The 8,173-nt window shown below is 36.5% G+C and overlaps 1 long non-coding RNA gene across 1 annotated transcript; it reads right to left on the bottom strand.

Moving 5' to 3' along the window:
* Window positions 1–275: 275 nt before the first annotated feature.
* On the bottom strand, window positions 276–5,669 carry LOC128791002 (uncharacterized). Its single transcript, XR_008431930.1, has 4 exons — window positions 5,595–5,669; window positions 5,300–5,485; window positions 3,657–3,773; window positions 276–479 (listed from the first exon to the last, which is right to left on the bottom strand). It is a non-coding gene; the product is annotated as an uncharacterized LOC128791002 (long non-coding RNA).
* Between the last annotated feature and the right edge of the window lie 2,504 nt (window positions 5,670–8,173).

The raw sequence follows: 8,173 nt of genomic DNA, 5'->3' as shown, positions 1-8,173 counted from the left end.
GTGAACCAATGAGGAAGAATAATGCACACAATTGTGTCTTGATCTGCATGCAGTGGCACCCAGAGAATTTTGACATGATCACAGCTTCACTTGGGTTTTGAAATATAGTGTGACATGGAGCCAGTGGAACTTGACAGCGCTCTTTATCATTGACCCTTAGATTGAAATAAGAAAAAACTCTTACAGACCAGTAATTTTACCAGAAAGAACAGCCCAGCCTTATATGCAAAAATGATGTAAGACAATGACTAAATACACAATACTTGCCTGCAAAAGCAGTAACACTTTCTGACCTTCGTCTCTTCCTGCTGTGTCTTCCCCTGAAATGCCTGTGGAGGTCAGTAATGCATAAAGCTAATAGGGGACTGTGAGTGCCAGGCCTCTGCAATGTACTGATGATCGAATTTTTTTCTCTGTAAACAAAGGTCTTGCTCACTGTCAACACTTCACAGAAAATTGCTGGACTCATCAACTAGCCACTGTAAACAAATGTATAAGCATATATGTATTTAGACATATACCTGTATACACACTTCTAAAATCATGAAGCCTGCAAATTAACATAAAAGCAAGGCAAAGCAGCCAATCTCTCATCTGGACAGTTTGCTCTCCAGTCTAACAACAGAAGTGGCAGACAATTGAGAATATTTCAAATACAGTAAGGGATAAGAGGAGGACATGTTGAGAGAATTATAAACATTAAGAAACTTGTTTGAAACAATTCTGTGTTTGGGAGTCCCAAGTGAGTTTTCACTTCTTTATTTGTTTAATTAGAGACTAATAGCTGCATTTACCCCTGTATAAATGAACTTCTAGGACCTACTTGAATTACACAAGATATTAGGGTGAAATTTGAGAAGGTTATTCCTCTTTTGAAGAAATTTTTTTTCATTCCTATCCACATAGCTAATTGCTATCCTCAGTATGTCACATTTAGGTATCCACTTTGCTGCTTAACAGTGCAATGAATGAGACCATTGCTGAGTAAACCAGTCAAATGAGCTTTTTCACGTAAATAAAGGAGCAAACCAATTTGTATATTTAACAATGAAGGACAGATATAAGACATCAACACAAAAAGAGAACTATAGCCATAATACAAATTAATAAAATTTTATGCTGTTTTATTATAAATAAAACGCTAAACACCACCTTTGTTCTCTATGTGTATATATATAATTTTATATCCTGAGTTTGTCACTCAAAAGCACCCAGATTAGGCTGCACAAGTTATCTATGCACAAATTTGAACAAGCAATTCCCTTTGTCAGTTATTTTTGTTCATGACTGGATCCTTAGGCACACAAGTGCATGAATCTTTTGCATAAGCAAAGGAATAAAAGTAAGTTTACAGCAGATAGAGTCCATTATATGAATGTTAGTAACTGTAGTCAAAATCTGTACATGAATGTTTAAGCTACTATTCAGCAGAAAATTTCTAGCTAAACTTTATGAAATCTGGGCACTCTCTCTGTGAAAAAGTTGCAGCAGCATAACAACGTAGGCTTGACATACCCCATCTCTTGGGAACTCTGGACCCAATTTAAGCTATTACAGTTCTTTTTTATCCATACATATCACAATATAACATAATGACCTGGGTTCTTTCTGCAGTGACAGGCCATGACCAATTCCCTCTGAATTCAGAGGAAACATCTGACAGCTAAGGAGTCAGGCTCCTGGATTACCAGCTACTGGCATCCTAATAGCATTTATTTTTCTTTTTCAGTATTGCTGTTTTCCATATGAAAATGTGAAGTCGTTCAGAATAATTTGACACTTTCTCATAGCATTGCTTTTCAAGGCCAAATGGTAGTAAAGTCTTCTTCATGCAGGATTTAGGATTATTTTTTGGAAATCACAAGAATGGTGCTACAAATCAAGATACTTTTTATAAAGAGTTTCCTTCCATATATGTTTCCATTACAGCTCTTGCAAGCCTAAGCAAGGTGAAAATTACAATAAAACAACATATACAAGACCAGTTGATGATCTGGGACAGCCAGCAAGGCTTCACTAATGACAAACTGTCCCTGACCAATATAGTGGCTTTCTATGAGGAAAGACAAAATGATGTCATCTACCTAACTTTCTGTAAAGCCCACAACACAGTCTCACAGAACATCCTTATCTCCAAATTGGAAATGGACACAGAAGCAAAGGGTGGGCTACTCAGTGGCTAAGGAATGGGCTGGATGGGCACAGAGGGTTCTGGTCAGTGGCTCTACATTCATGTGGAGGCTGGTGACGTGTCCCTCAGGGCTCTGTCTTGGGACTGTTGGTTTTTAACATCTTTATCAGTGGCACAGACAGAAAGATTGAGCGCAGCCTCCGCAAGTTAGCAGATTACACAAAACTGAACGATTGTTCTGTACCAACCCCAACCCTCCTAAAACCCCAAAATAAGTAAACAAAGAAAGGGATCGCACCACACACATCACCATCTCTCCCCTTATTTTTTTATAAATTTGGCAGTTACTGAGCCTCACATGCCCAAACAACACTCCATTGACAAATCAAAGGACAAGGAGAAAGCACAAATAAAGAAATTACTTCTAACTTGAGACTAAAGTTCATAATCAGCCTGCAATCAGAATATATTTTAGAATAATTTCAATGTTTCATTAACTGAATTTTCAAAGAATACAGGTGGATTCTTCATTTAGTTTTTGATCATGAAAAAGAAATAAATTCTCTTTTAAATAATTTATCAGCCTGCAATCAGAATATGCAGGCTGTTTTATTTGAGACTTGTGAATATTCCTTAATGCAGAGATCATGAGAATGGACATTCAAAATGCAATGTACTCAGATTAGCTTCACTTTCTCAAAAATGTACGTCTGGTTAGGAAAGCTCTTTTAGTTACATTTTTTGATGTTGCAATGTGGAATACTTGAGAATATACCTTGATAAATAATGTTGATGCAGTTTTTATTTTGACTGAAATTCTGATTGGTACTCCAAGATATCGACAGTAACAGATATATCATAACAGTTAATAAAATCATGGTTATTCTTAACTTATCCATATCCTGGAAAATACTTGAGTAACAAGCTTAAAGGGCACTTTTGTTTTTAAAACATCTGTTTCTAAACCCATGCTGTTTCACCTGAAAGATACAACTTACTTACTGAATTAGGGTTCCTTAGAGGTTAAGCAGGTAACCCATGGAAACTGTTGCCTAACTTGTCCTTAACTTCCATTTATTAAATATGTTCCATCTCATGAACTATGAGCCATTTCACTTTTAAGCACTCTTATTTTCTTCAAATTTACTTAAAACTTTTATAGACTCAGTCAGTACTGCCCACATACATTTAAAAGCCCACATACATTTAAAACATTGCCAATGGTGAAGAATAAAACATTTAAAATCTCTACTTGATCTGACAACAGCATTATCATGTTTAAATTAGAAACAGATTAGACATAATTGAAGATAAAGAGGACACAAGCATCACTCCCATTTTGGTGGAGTGGGCTTTAAATTATCAGATTCATTCAGAATACATTACGCAGAAACATAGAATTGTTATCTTTAGACAGCCTTTTCTAAGAGTTTACAATTTCTCAGTTCAGTGAAGCTTGCCTCCAGCTTGTTATCAGAACAAAAAATGAAAAATCATTTGGTTCAGAGCACAGAACTGATCTCACCTCCAAAAGTACACATTTTCTTCTGATAACCAACACTTCTTTGGACTGTAGAGGTACTGCTTCACGCTTTACAGTGAAGTCAATCTTTTTAAGATTCTTCCACGTCTCAGGCAATTCCTAATCACATTACAAGTAGATATTGTTTGTCAGTTGGCAGAGCCAACAACCCCCACACACAAACACACATACTTTCATTTTCCCCAACTTTCCCTGCTTTTTCTCTTTTTTTGAAAAATATTAGCTGACTTTGTGTAATTCCTCCCCTGTTGTTCTTATGCAGTGACTAAGATGGACTCTTTACACAGAATAACTTGATAAATGCAGTTTATGGGAAAGATTAAAGATTATTATTTTAAAATTTGAAATAATCCTCAACACAAAAAATACCTCAGTGATACAACTATGATAAAACAGTTTGATAAATATATTATTTTGACCCACCCACAAGAAAGGCACAAAAATACACATAGTGACAACATGTACTAGTAAGCCCCAAACTTGTCAAGTAGTTTTGCTTAACCAGCTTAGCTCTTAAAAAGGATGTGCTTGAACCCAGATTGATCAAAAAAAAACCAAAGCCATATTCCTTACATTGCTGTTAGACATCCCAAAGGCTCATCTGCTCTACGAGCTATACCTGTTGCTGACAAAAAGGTCAGCCACAAGTCTGGTTGAACACAGACATGGACTCACTCACAACAGTGTAATTAGACAAAGTAATTAAAAGGCAAAGATATACACAAAGATAAATGTTTTTTTCCTTGATGTTGTTTTGAAAAAGTTACATGTGGCTTTTGCAAACATCTGTGTTTACTCTGAATCTCATTCAACTTAATTCCACACTCCTGTGACACAGCTGAACCTCATTATCTCCTTGCAAGTTATATTGCTCAGAAAGGTTTCCTATCACTATTTGAAGAAAGTGGCTAGAAGTTCAGTAAACACTAGCAATCCTCTGACAATGTGTAAATAAGAACACAGTGAAATACCTGTCTATACATTGTACATTAAAATGGATGTTTCCTTGTATGTGAAGTTTGTTTTTCAACTGCATTAAGAGGCATGACAGATTAGAAATTAATAGTAAAGAAATTATTGGGAAAGAATCCCTGTTTTCATATGCAGTGTAAGTCTTCACATTTCCTGCAAATGATGCTAGGGAAAAAATAACTACAGAAACACATTTAGTCACTTGGAAAAATCAGGCTGATAGCAAAACTCTGATTCATAAAGAATCAGTGTTTCACATGCTGAAAAAAATCAAACATTACAATGGTGCTATTTTTACTGCCTCAATTTTTGGTCTGCCAACACTTCTCTAATTAAAGTTACATTAAAGAGCATGGTTCAAATTTTCAAGAGGATTACCTCCAATTCACATGTACCATCTCTACACCTGTGTGCAAACAGGCACATACTCATCATGGAGCAGCAAGGGCTGCCTGCTCCCCAAGGGAAGGTGAGCCATGAGCAGAAAATTACCCCAGCAGACAACACCCTCATCAACCAAGGGCCCAGTCCCAGAGGGCCTTAAGCATGGCAGCAAAAAAAACCCAAAACCAAATGTATTTAGGGTTATTTTTATACTTGCTCCTATATTACGTATGGAGCAAAGTTTTAGACCTGTTATGTTGAATCCTTACCTCCAGTTTTCCATGGGATCCTCACCCCCAGTTTTCCCAGCTGCTATCCACAAGTTCTCAAGAGATCAGTTTTAAGACTTTGAAAATGTAATCTACGGATTCCTGGTCCTGCACAGACATTGGATCACTGATGGAGTGGCTAAGCATCGAAACAGACTCCCCAGGGAAGCAGCAGAGTCACCTTCCCTGCAAATGTTCAAAAAACAAGTAGACATGGCACTTCACCATAAGGTTTAATGGGCATGGAGGTATTGGTTCAAGGTTGGACTTAATGATCTTGGAGGACTTTCCCAACCTTTATGATTCTATGGGTGTCTCATTATTTAACACAGAGCTGTGTACTCTCCTCCTCACACTTTCTTAGTCAACCTTTCTCTGGTTTCATGAGTGAGCCTCTCCATTCAGCAACATGTAATGTAAGAAAATGTTGAGGTAATTAGCACAGAACACATGAAAACTTAAAGCAAACCAAACACATAAAAAATATTAATGAACAAGTAAGTTCAATCAAATAAAACACAGAAGCACGGTGTTAAGGCTTAATTGGTGGGCTCCTTTCCCCCCCTCTTTTTAAGCAAGAGAGAAATGCATTTCACATGAGTGAAAAGTTATTATTGAGAAATATTATGGAGTCATTTACTCTTGACCATCTCTTCCTTTTCTGCATCTACTGCATGTGGTTCAAGCAATAACCCTATTGAGGTTCTCGGTGCTGCAAAATCAGGGGCAGGGACTTGCTGTCTGACAGCAAGAAATAGTTAATATGGGTGTTTGAGGGGAGGGGTACAGCACTGTGACCCACATCCATCTTTTATAAGAGTCCAGGATTACTAATTTCAAAGAATTCCTCTCCCAAAGAATGGATTGAAAATCTGAAAAATACCTCTACTGGCTTAAAGGGATGGAGGTACTTAAAGAGATCATTCAATCCATCCTTCTCAATATAAATACACACACACACACACACATATATATATACACACACACATGATGTAAAGAGGAGGATTACATATATAAGCATATACATGTATATTTGTGCTTATGGATATATAGATAAAAAATACATATTAAACAGAAACTAGAGAAGCTTGACTAAACCTGAGCTGTTATCCTTAAAATTTGAGGTCCCCTTTTAAATTAAATTCACCAATTGAATTGAATTGAATTTTAAAAGCTTATGGTCAACTTGATCTGGAGGAACTAATTAAAATTCTTCTGATTTGAAGATTCATTAACTTATGTAGAATATTGATCCTAAAAAAAAAAAAAAAGCAAAGAAAAGAAACAGGATGAACAAGATTTTAGACAAGACACCAGAACAGTAGAATTATTTATGTTCATTAATAGGCACAGGAAATGAAAGCAAAGATACCTCTGCAAGAATGGAAATACCTCTTCTTTAGAATGTAGTAAGTCTCGCAAACATTTTGGACCCTCAGAATTTTAATGAAATTCCAGCTTCCCTTTACTAAGAAATTGTCCATTGAGTAGAAACTGCTTCACACATACAATTTCATCATCAATCCATTGAGTACCACTCTTTGTTAAAGTGTTGCTCCAGAGCACAGACAGTGACCAAGTCCCTCTTCCTCATAGCTACTTGACTTATTTCTTCCAAGGTATCCATCTGATCTACATAATGCTAAATGAACATCCAAAAGTGAAAAAGCAGTAGACGCAAAGATTAAATTCAAGAAAGAAAAGACATCCTTAAAGCTAAATCACGTGCCAAGACCCAAGATATTACCCTGATGGCAATGACAATTATAACTTGTCAGTTAGCTGCAGGTTTCCTGTCTGCTCCCGGAAACAACTTAATAGGAAATGACTGCTTGCATACATGTTTCTCAAGTATTATAATTTCTGTTTCATGCATCACACTAACATAAAAAATTCAAAGTACCTAGTGTCATCAGCTAGAGACAAAACAGTGCACTTGTTGTTACTCACATCCTCCAGCATGTTGATTTAACTTACAGCCCTTGCTAGTGAGATGGACTGTGATTCAGATCTTTATGACCATCATTGTCACTTTCCAGTAGAGCTCCAAAAAATGCAATATTGTGTTCAACTTTTTCCTTTGTTTCCTTTTCACTATTGTACAGTGTAACCAATTTAATCTATTTTTGCCTGTATAAACTGTGATACTTTTATATATTTATTGATATTTGTTTCCATCACATATGAAAAAACTGCAAAAGGAAGAGATTGCACAAAGACTTTGCATGTCCTGCTAGTCTGGCAAAAATACTCTTGCACAAAAACTTGCATTTACATTAAATTTCTAGAAAAATTGTTTCACTGTAATTCACTAAACACTTTTGTCAGGTATCTAACTGTGAGGCATAACCTGACAGTTTATAGAGAAGGAAATTATTGCAGATACATAGCTCAGCTATACTTGCAGATCTGGGAGCAGAAACGGTATCAGGTGTCCTGATGAGAAGTAGTAACCAAGAAAGCAAGCATTCAACCTATAATCACAAAGAAACAAGCAGTTCTTGAGAAGTGCCCAGCCTGGAATATGTAGAAGTCATTTGACATCAAATGCTCAGTAAAGCAGGCACTGTAAAGCCAAAGACTGCCTGTGCACAATGCACAAGTGAAAGTAGAAGGCAAATTCAAGAACTGGCTTTGAAGAAAGTCCACCCAGCTGCAGATTTCAGTGTGTATTAGAAAGGCACTCTCAATTGGACAAGTGAACCAGAAGAAGTTCAAAACAAGCAAGCCAATATAATTTAAAAAATATGTGCTGGTGGCTGATGAAAATGACTGGATACACTCATAAAAAAAGAGAAGCAGAGGCTATGGAGAGTAGAATATAACAGGTCACTGGAAACAGATGGGAAAAAGTCCTCACAGCCTCTCTTGAGA

The sequence above is a fragment of the Vidua chalybeata genome, chromosome 7 (assembly GCF_026979565.1).
Source record: "Vidua chalybeata isolate OUT-0048 chromosome 7, bVidCha1 merged haplotype, whole genome shotgun sequence".
NCBI classification, from domain to species: Eukaryota; Metazoa; Chordata; class Aves; order Passeriformes; family Viduidae; genus Vidua; species Vidua chalybeata.
This window is presented reverse-complemented; position numbering and strand designations above follow the sequence as displayed.